The sequence below is a fragment of the Pinus tabuliformis genome, chromosome 2_1 (assembly GCF_031772625.1).
Source record: "Pinus tabuliformis cultivar Carrire ecotype Pingquan chromosome 2_1, CPIR1, whole genome shotgun sequence".
NCBI classification, from domain to species: domain Eukaryota; kingdom Viridiplantae; phylum Streptophyta; class Pinopsida; order Pinales; family Pinaceae; genus Pinus; species Pinus tabuliformis.
The window spans coordinates 854,513,630-854,524,757 of record NC_142299.1 but is presented as its reverse complement, the minus strand read 5'-3'; the positions used below and the strand labels follow the sequence as shown (position 1 = coordinate 854,524,757).

The 11,128-nt window shown below is 33.9% G+C and overlaps 1 pseudogene; it reads left to right on the top strand.

The window, feature by feature from the left end:
• The first annotated feature begins 1,466 nt into the window (after positions 1-1,466).
• LOC149203350 (uncharacterized) lies at positions 1,467-10,185 on the top strand (annotated as a pseudogene).
• The last annotated feature ends 943 nt before the right edge of the window (positions 10,186-11,128 follow it).

The following is an 11,128-nucleotide window of genomic DNA, read 5'->3' as shown; positions in this document are numbered from 1 at the left end:
GTACACATTAAAGAGGATGACATTTACATGACAACTCTTTGTACCAGGTATGGGAATTATGGGTTTGTTGTAGTTCCATTTAATTTGAATAATGATCCATCTACATTTATGTGTTTGATGAATAGTGTGTTGCGTCCTTATTTAGACAAGTTTGTTATTGTGTTCATTGATGACATATTGGTATATTCTAAAAATGAGGAAGAGAATGTCGAGAATTTGGTAGCAGCGTTGAGATTGTTGAGAGAGCATCAGTTGTATGCCTAAACTAAACAAGTGCAGTTTCTTTCAGACTGAGGTACATTACTTGGCACATGTTGTCTCTAAGGAGAGCATATAAATGGATCTAGAAAAGGTAAGAGCTATCATGGAGTGGGAAGCTCCTAGAAATGTAAATGAGGTGAGATCCTTCATGGATTGGAAAGTTATTATAGGAGGCTCATTAAGAACTTCTCACAAATTTCTTATCCTATTACATCATTGCAGAGGAAAGGTAAGAAGTTTGAATGGATAGAGGAGTGAGTGGCCAATTTGAGCAGCTCAAGTAGTTGTTGACACATGCACTAGCATTAAATATTGTGGATCTGAACAAAGAGTTTGTAGTATGTATAGATGCTTGCAAGAGAGAACTTTGTGGATTCCTTATGCAGGATGGACAGGTGGTATGATATGAGTCACAGAAACAATGAGCATGACCAAAATTATCTGACACATGATCTTGAGTTGGCAATGATCATACATGGATTGAAGATGTGGAGGCACTATCTTCTTGGCATGAGGTTTGTATTTATGAGTAATTACAGTGGCTTGAGATACTTGTTTGACCAGCCAAATATGAATGCCAAGAAGGCTAGATAGTTGGCCATGATCAATGACTTTGACTTTGAGATCAAATACATCAAAGGAAAGGAGAACAGGGTCGCATATTCTCTTAGCAAGCAGATACAAGTAATTCATATAGCAGCTAGGAGTTCCTATGGGACAAATATATAGGATAGGGTCTTGCAGGTAGGTCAGCAGGATATCAGGTACATGGAGATTATGCACAGTTTGCAACATAATATAGGTACAAGTATAGGCAATAGTATAGGTATAGATCCAGGTGCATAGGATGTGGACTATTTTCTTGCAATAGAGGATTGGTTAGGTTTAGAGATAGGATATATGTGCCAGAAAATCATGAGCTCAAGAAGATGATCTTGAGGTATTTTCATGTGAAACCATATTCAAATCACCTAGACTATCAGACGATGCTGACCGCAATGAATAAATTCTATTATGAGCCGAATCTGAAGAAGGATGTAGCAAATTTTGTGGCTAGATGTTTTGATTGTCAATAGGTAAATGTAGAGTGTAGGCATCCAGGTGGACTCCTACAGTTGATTGCAATTCCAAAGTGGAAATGGGAGGTCAGTTCCATGGACATTATCACGCGTTTTTCAAGGACATTAAGACATCACAATTCCACCATGGTAGTGGTGGACGGGTTGAAAAAGGTAGCGCACTTCATTCCAGTGAAGTCTACATCCTGAGTGAGTGATGTAGCATAGGTGTTCATCAAATATGTGGTTAGATTGCATGGTGTACCAAAGAATATTGTTTTATACAGGGATGCAAAGTTCACTTCTAAGTTTTGGAAGGATTTGAAGGAGCACCCACATTCTCCCTCTCATTCTACATAAGTCTCTCAGCTTCCCCAATTCTCTTCCTACCTTCTTTCGATGATTCTGCTAGAGGACTCCATACTTTCTCTTAAAGGAAAAGCATCCCATAAAAAGGTCCAATTGGTGGTTCAAATCCCCATTCCTATCCCTTTACCTTTAAAAGCTATCTCTGTCCCTTTACCTTTAGAAGCTATCTATATGGTTTGACGATTGAGTTTCCTCCCCCAACAATGGCCAAGGCTACTTCAGATGACTCATAACTTTCATCAAGACCTATGCATGACCTTCTTCCCTATATCATTTCTAGGGTTGTGGGACATGTAGCTACTACTCAATACCACATTGAAAATTACATCGTCACTTCAATAATTAATGGTTGATGATTAAACATACTAACCATAAATATACATAAATCAAAAAGTAATTTTGCAATGTTATTTAACAAATTTGTATTATTTTTTAAATTTTAAAAATATGAAACTAATATATTTTAAATAATAATATTTACTAAAATTGTTGAGTTTAATTTTATTCAAACTAATTGTTGAAGATGATTAAAAGACAAAATATAGTCATACATAGCATCACGAATAGTGTAAAATTCCATGCCGAAAATGGTTTGTTTAAATCAAATTTAATTTAAGGTGTCTATTCCTCGCTACATCATAGGTATCATGGATTTCGAACATGAAGCTCCATAACCACATCCTAAAAATGAATATATTTTGTTTTTATTTATGATATATAAATAAATATTTAATTGCATGTATTAGAATCAACCTATGTAAAACCCTTGCATCTGTCCTAATTCGAAGGTGAAGATAATTCATTATATTTTAATAAAATAAGAACATTTTTCTTGTAATAGTTTTTATGATTTTCTGCTTATTTATATTTGATTTTCAATGTTATATTATAGTGATGTATATTTATTTCTTATTTCTTAGTAATTTAAATATGTAATATAATTGTAAGAAGTAAGGTTATCAAGTTTTTATTAATATAAATATTTAAATGTGAAAATTATAAAATAATTCTAATTAAAAGTGAATTTCACTAATGGATTTTTTTTATACATAGCATACAAAATAATTATATTTAAAAAATAAAATAATTATAATATATATATTTTTTAATATTTAGTTTAAATGAAAGTGAGTTATTTAATTGATGTGATATTTGAAGGAGTACCTACTAAGTATATGATATGCATTTATAGTTTGGGAAATTTTATCAATGACTATAGTGTTTTACAGAGTTTGTTAGGCTATATTGACTTTTAATCAATTTAAAAATTAGATTCGTGTCACTTGGCTCTCGCTCGCCAATTTCCTAGGGATTTGAGAATATTCCAATTCTAATAAGTTCCTTCAATGATAAGTTCCTCATTATTATTATAACATCCATTTATATGTGAGCTAATGTTATTTAGCAAAATGGTCCATTACTTTTAATAAATCTCAAAAATTAGATCTGTGCCATGTGGCTCCCCACCCACCAATTTCCTAGGGATTTGAGATTATTCAAATTCTAATAAGTTCTGCCATGATAAGTTCCTCACTATTATTTATAACATTCATTTATATATAAGAAAATTTTATTTAGCAAAATGGTCCCTTTTACAGAAAGATGTTTAATTTTTTTTTTTTCTTAAGTAAAAGTTGACCCATGTCAAAACAACAAATGGACAAATGTCAAATGGAGATGAAAAAGGTACACAATGCCTAGCCTAGCCATTTTCAAAAGGAGAAAATATTCACATAATGTTACTATGTTTTGTTTACAAAATATGAAATATTAATAGAAATGGAAATCTAGAGTGCAATCAAACAGAACTTTAACCATACCTTTAGCATATAATGTTTCAAGGTCATTATTATGTATGCCCTAAAATTGATGCCACATCATTGTCCTTTTTCTAAAGATAATGGTGGCTCCATATGATTCTTTTCCACCGTTGGGAACAAAAAAGCTCTGAGCCTATGCACATAGACTCCATTATCTCTTTCATACTAAAATTCTCCCATTTGAGGCTTTTTATGACTATTGAGTTCTTGGTATGTTATATGTTTTTCAAGATACATTTAAAGTAATATGAAATATAGAAACATATGGATAAGATTAAAAAACCATTGATAGTTCATATGGAATATCTTCAAATTGCGCAACATATAATGAAGCAACAAGTTGATGAATATGGAAGTGAAAGAGAGTTAGAGGAGGGTGATTGGGTATTTTTGATACTACAAAGTTAGAAGCAATCAACACTCAAGAAAAAAAATTGAATCATAAACTAGCTCCGGAATCTTACTTACAAGCAACCTCTATGCCCTAATTCCAAAGTTTCCTTCTCCTATCATGTAACCTTGTTAAAGACATTAATGATGAGAGGTAACTCTTAAATCCTCTAATGAGATTGATATCCCCATATTGAAGGGTGTACATTGGAAAAAATAATTTACTCATAAAAGTGTGCGTCCATTCCTAAAAGTGATAAAAAATTCAAGTCCATCTTCAAAAGTATATGTGTGGGACTTGGGGAGCATTGGTATACAACAATAGGATTGAGTGCATGTTTCTAAAAATGATTAGATGCAAAAAAAAATTAAAAAAAATCTATGTACATAACTTTATTAAATTACAAAGCGCATCTAAAATATTTGTTATAAAAGCACATTCTCACTATACCACTATTCATTATACCACTATCCCATGATATAGCAAGGAATGAAAAGAATGTAGCAATAATGCTAAAAAATATTGCTAAAACAAAATAATACTAATTCAAAATAATGCAAGGGTTGAATAGGAAATCATAATAAAAAGAAAAAAAATGTAGGATGAACTAAATAAAATAAAAGAGATTTCTTAAAAATAGAATGTGATTTTCTCAAAAACTAAGAAACAAAGATAAAGAAAAATAAAATATAATTATCTATAATAAGTTATGTGCGTTGAAACAACGAAATAGGGGAAATAAATATAAATATCTATAAAATGATATGAGTGTTGTTAAAGGGACTCATATCCAACGTCTATCATGAAAAGAAATAAATATACAACGAACTCTATTCTCAATTCTATTCTGAGCCAATACAAGAATTGAGAAACACTAAATCAAATTTGACATCCCTTCGAACAACTATCACTCTGAGGGATGGAAAATACAAATGGTATTTTTGGGGACTTTTTGTGTAACCCACAATTACCCCTAACTCTTTTGTAGGCTCTAACTTCTTCCTTTACTCTTTGGAGACATGGAAATAAATAGAGGCTCCAAATATATTGAAGTGTGACACATCAAGCTTCCTCCCCAAGAAATCATACTCTGGTGTGGTCATGCCAATAATCCGATGAGGAATCATGTTATGTAAATACACCATTATGTTGCATGCTTCAACCCACAATTGTAGAGGTAGGATTCGGTCATGCAACATCACCCATGCTGCTCCCATAATGTTATGGTTCTTCGTCTCAGTAACCCCATTATGTTGTCGGTTGTGGGGTGTTGTCAACACTCATCAGATTCCTTATTTTGCAAAAAAAACAAATTAAACTCATTCAACACGTACTCACCTCCATTATCACTCCTGAGATCCTTCACCTTCTTTCCCGTTTCTTTCTCCACTAGTGACTTGAACTCTAATAACTTGGAGAAAGTCTCATCCTTCTTCTGCATGAAGAAGACCCAACACTTTCATGAGAAGTCATCAATAAATATGAGAAAATTTGTGTCTGGCAGTGGAGGTTGTCGAGAAAGGTCCATAGACATCAAAGTGGACCCTTTCAAGGACTACATGTTCTTTGATGTCCCAATCATGGAAAGTGGCTTTTGTGTACTTCACTAAGGTACACCCTTTGCATGTATCTTGTTTCTCTAGTGCTCCTTTGGGGAGGCCTGTGGTAATCTATTGCATGATCTTCAAAGTGCCATGATGAAAATGGCCAAGTATTTTATGCCAAAGTTCGCTCACATTGTGACTCTGCATAATCTCTGCCTTTGTGCTCAATGCAACACAATCCTCCATATCTAGCTTGTAGAGGTTCTTCACACGAACCTCAATATTATTCACCTATCATGTGGCTATGTGTCGCATGAATTCCTTTCCTTTGTTGAAGATCACATTGTAGCCACGGTCTTCCAAAACTAGAACAGATATAAGATTCTTCTTTAGACCCAAAAAAAACATCACATCCTTGAGACTAAGAGGGGAGCCTCACTCCATCTAAAAGGTGACTGCACCAATCTCGGTCACAATGTACCTTCCATGATTTCCCATCTTGACATGCACTTGGAGCTCCTTCTCCTCCAAATCACTGAAAAAATCTTTGTTCCCCATCATATGGAACAAGGCACCGCTTTCAAGGTACCATACACTTCCCATCATTGTGATGGCCATATATTTATCTAGGGGAAAGCAACTACTCAAAACCCCTTACTCACTATATTTCATTAATCACATAATAGAGATGAAATATGTATGCTTACTCAATTTTGAGCACACCCTGAAAGTGCATAGTCTATCCCTTTTCCTAACTAACTGACCCTGACCAACATTTAGCCAATTTTAAGCCCCCCAAGCTCTTATTTCCTTGTGATGTTTCCCTCGCAAATTGGACCCTATTATTTAAGAATTTCCCACTATTGAATTTTGCAATTCCCTAGGGTCTTTCATGTGACTGTATGCATCACCTGTACACATGGGAATATGCTACAAACTGATAGTACACTGCCTTGGAATCTCGATCTCAACTAGGTAACTCAAATTCTCTGCATGCAACAATTATTTTGGGTTGATTGATCAAAGAACTGGTTGATCACTAAGTGTGGTTGAAGTTCCACTTCCATAACTTGACCTCCACTAGTTCTTATGACAGTTAGGACTACTTAAATTGACAATAACTCAAATTAACTAAAATTGATTGCTGCAAATTAGCAACCAAACATACTGAACTGAACTCAAGCTTCCCCAACTGGAATTAAATGAGTTAACTGAGTGACAAGTGCCATGTCATCTTAGTTAACTACCTCCAAGATTTATGTGGAAATAGAAATTCGAATTTTCTCTAGTTTGACCAAGGCAAAGTCAAACTAAGATTTTCTTGCTACATTTTCAATAGAAAGTGAATAGATATTTCCATTCTACACCAAAATTAATTAGATGAGTTTTTTATTATGAAATATAAATCAAACCAGTGTTATTTTTTCCAATTAAATTTATTTATAGGAATTAAAACTGACCAGTATAGGTCATTTCATTAACCTTTACAGGGAAAGAGATGAAACATGGCACATCTTTGTCACAAAAATAATCAAATCTCCATTCACTCCATCTCTCTATCTCCATTTTTCTCGCGTTCTTTCTCTCTCCCTTTCCCTCCCTCCCTCATTATCTCTCTCCCTCTCTCCCCCATCACTATTTCTCTTTATACCTCTCCCTTCATCTCTCTTTATGTCTCTCTTCTTCCCTCTCTCACCCCAAACCATATCTATCTCTATATCCCTACATATTTCTTCCCGATCTGTCTCTCTTTATCTCTCCCCTCCAACTCTCTCTCTCCCTTTCTCACCCCTCAAACCCCATCTCTATATTTTGGGTCAAAGGCTTAAGATTCTTCACCTAATCATGGTCAAGGCCATGTTGGACACCTCAAATGTTTTTTTAGGACCTAGTGTACTAAATTATTCTGTAAATCATTTCTATGGTCCTAAGAGACATAAGTACTAGTGAAAACCACTTAGTGGCATGGGATCTATAATCACAAGCGAAACACATCTCTAAGAGCCCATGTGTGGTTTTTCAAGGCATTCGTGTTGGCCTAGATGGATAAAAGCTTTTTTTGTGGTTGAAAGTCCATGTTTCCATCATATCCATGTCCTAGGATCGAAAACCCATGTTTGAGCTAAAGTTATTGTCCCTAGGTTCCTAAAGAATTTCTTTAGGGCTTAGGCTTAGGTTCCACACATCCATCCATCCCCCCTACCCCCAAAACATTTTTCATGGCACTATGACCCAAATCTATTGCTAAAAACCTGCTAGAGGACTCCATACTTTCTCTTAAAAGAAAAGCATCCCATAAAAAGGTCCAATTGGTGGTTCAAATCCCCATTCCTATCCCTTTACCTTTAGACGCTATCTTTATGGTTTGACGATTGAGTTTCCTACCCCAACAATGGGCAAGGCTACTTGGGATGACTCATTACTTTCATCATGGCCTATGCATGCCTTCTTCCCTATATCATTTCTAGGGTTGTGGGACATGTAGCTACTACTCAATACCACCTTTTACATGGTCGCTTCAATAATTAATTAGTGGTTGATGATTAAACATACTAACCATCAATATACATAAATGAATAAATAATTTTGTAATGTGATTTAATAAATTTTTATTATTTTAAAAAATTTTAAAATATGCCAGAAAAAAATTTGCTAGAAAAAACCATCATAGATCTACATGGTGGGAAGGAGCACAAAAAGAACACTACATTGTCATCAAAGAAGAATACTCTAAAGAAAACTCTGAATCACAAGAAATCGGGCAAGAAAGAAACAACTCTCAAGACAAGCAGGGAGAAAACCCCGCCCAACAAATCAACAGCTATGAGGATTCAAATACCACACAAAATAAATCTTCATTTAATAGCAAAGCAGATCTCCTAAACCAAACTTCTTCTCCGACTATCTTCAAAAGGTCGAACACAATAGATCGCGAAGCTAAGACACCAATGTCCCAAGAACAAGAAGAGAAGTTGGAAGACCATAGAGAAAAAAAGAAAGCTACAGCACCAATCTTGCCAAGAAAGACGAGGAGCCAGATAATTAAAAACTAAGAAAATTGTAGGTCCCATAGACCAATTTGGTCTCAATGGATATTAACCACCACCATCATCATCATCAAATAAACAAAATATAATTTATTGTAAAAATTAATAAATACCAGCTAAAAATATTGTACCAAAATTTATGTCAATAAAGAAATCAACATTTATTACTCATAATAAAATAAATTTATTAAATAAAATCAATTTATTAGAATGTCCTGATTTAGTGGAAAGAAAGTCATATTTTCTTTTATGGTCGGCTCATTCGTAATGAAAACTTGAACTACCAAAGGGCACGCATAAATAGCATAAATAGATTGAAGTTTCACGTTTTGATATATATATATATATATATATATATATATATGCGGGCGCGCGGGGACAATTGCGATTTGATATATATGTGAGATCGTATTGGGTTTTATTGATACCAACCACAACCTCGTAGGGAGTTTTATTGATACAAGATCTGAAATTGCTTAAACCACCCGAAAGTGTGTAGGGCGTATTTTGATCGTTCGTTTCAACGTAAAATTGAACTGTTCAATCTCAATCTCAATCTCGTAGGGCGTACTTTTGATCGTTCGTTTCAACGTAAAACTGTGCAATCTCGATCTCGTAGGGCAATCTGGTAGGGCAGAAACTGTGCAATCTCGATCTCGTAGGGCAGGGCAGGGCGTGATGGCATCAAGAGACGCAGAGAAGAGGATGATCCAAGAGTCTACAGGAGAAGGAGAGGGAGAGGGCTCCAGTAGTCAAGCTGTGGCACCATGCACTAATTCCACCAAGAATAAGAGATTCGAAATTAAGAAATGGAATGCTGTTGCACTCTGGGCATGGGGTATTATGTGCTTCCAACCTTGTTGCATTTATTTATTTGTTCAAAACGGAGTCGTTTTACACCAGTCTTCAAACTGTCTGTCAGACAAGTATCCTTATCACTAAAAATATCCAATTTAACTTTAATGATTTACTATTTTATTCTAACACAATTTTAATCTCATCATTTCTGCATGCAGAGATCCAGGTCGATAATTGTGCAATTTGCAGAAACCACATTATGGATCTCTGTATGTGCTATTTATTTATATAATTTAATGGTAGAAAATTGAGAAAATGGATTGTTTTTGGGAGATTTTTTAATCAGTTTGACTAAATTTATATGAAATTTGAAAATAATATTATTATCTTTATTTTCGTCTATATATAGTATAGAGTGTCAGGCAAATCAAGGAACTGAGACCACTAGACCACTGAAGAATGCACAGTTGCCTGGGGTATGTTAAAATTATGTATGTATGTATTATTATTATTGGGTTAAGTTCTAGGTTATCAAAATTTTATATGTTTTTCTTTGACATTTGAAACAGGAGCTTGCAATCATGCCTTTCATTTTCACTGCATAAGTCTGGTGGCTTAAGACAAGACAAGTATGCCCATTAGGTATGTATTCTAAATTTTCTTCTTGTGCAATCAATCTTTAGGGCTGCATTTTAATAGAGTGAAATTATTTTCAAATGGAAACATGAATTTTTTTAAGGAAATGGTTAGTTGATTTTTCTGTTCACTTTAGCTTTGGTTGGACAATGAGAGAGAAAGTCTACTTTGAAGATTCATTTGAACTTTTATTTTACACTTTACTATGTATATATTGTTGCAGATAATAGCGAGTGGGAGTTCCAGAAATATGGACATTAGAGCTGTGACCACTACCAGTCTCTTATTTATTTTTCTTTCTAAATTCATTTCTATAATGTTGTTGGTTTGTAAATCAAATATATAATTGGTTGGTTTGTTTGTTTTTATAATTTAAATTTTTCTTATTAATAATGTGATGTATTTTTGGAAAATGATTTATTATAAAAAACAATTTACAATGTAACATGCAGTATGCATTTTCTTCCTTTTCTTATAATTTATGTTTTAAACCAATGCATGGTGAAATCTCCTTGCATTTTATTTTAATGTCTTATTCACTATTTCTCTAGCTTTGTAACATTGATGTGTGCATGGGGTATTCTTTTTCCATGATATTCCATGTTTTCTATGAAATTCTTTGGTTTTTGCCAAACGAGAAATCACTTTGCATTTTATTCTAACATAATGTTACTCTATTGTGTTTAGAAAACCTGAAATATTAATAGAAATGGGAATTTAGAATGAAATCAAGCATAACTTTAACCATACCCTTAGCACATAATGTTTCAAGGTCCTTATTTTATATACCCTGGTACTTGATGCAACATCATTGTCCTTGTTATAAATATAATGGGGCATCTATATGATTCATTTACACCCTTAGGTACAACTTTAGAAGCAATCAACATTCAATTAGAAGAATTGAAGTAAACAATATTTTTTCTTTCTTTCTAAATTCATTTCTATAATGTTATTGGTTTTTTTATCAAATGTATAACTGTAATTTGATTTTTTATCAATCCTGTTAAACACACATGGACAGTAAAACAATGTGAAAGATAAATCATTGAGTGCATTTTTTTATTAACATAAGGCATGTTCAGGCATCTTCAGGCATGTTCAGGCATCTTGTCTCTGGCTACAACTCTGAAACTGGTGTGGCAGGTTGTGGCTCAGGCTCTCTTGATGTGGCTTTGAAGCTTGTAGATGACCATCATTTCCC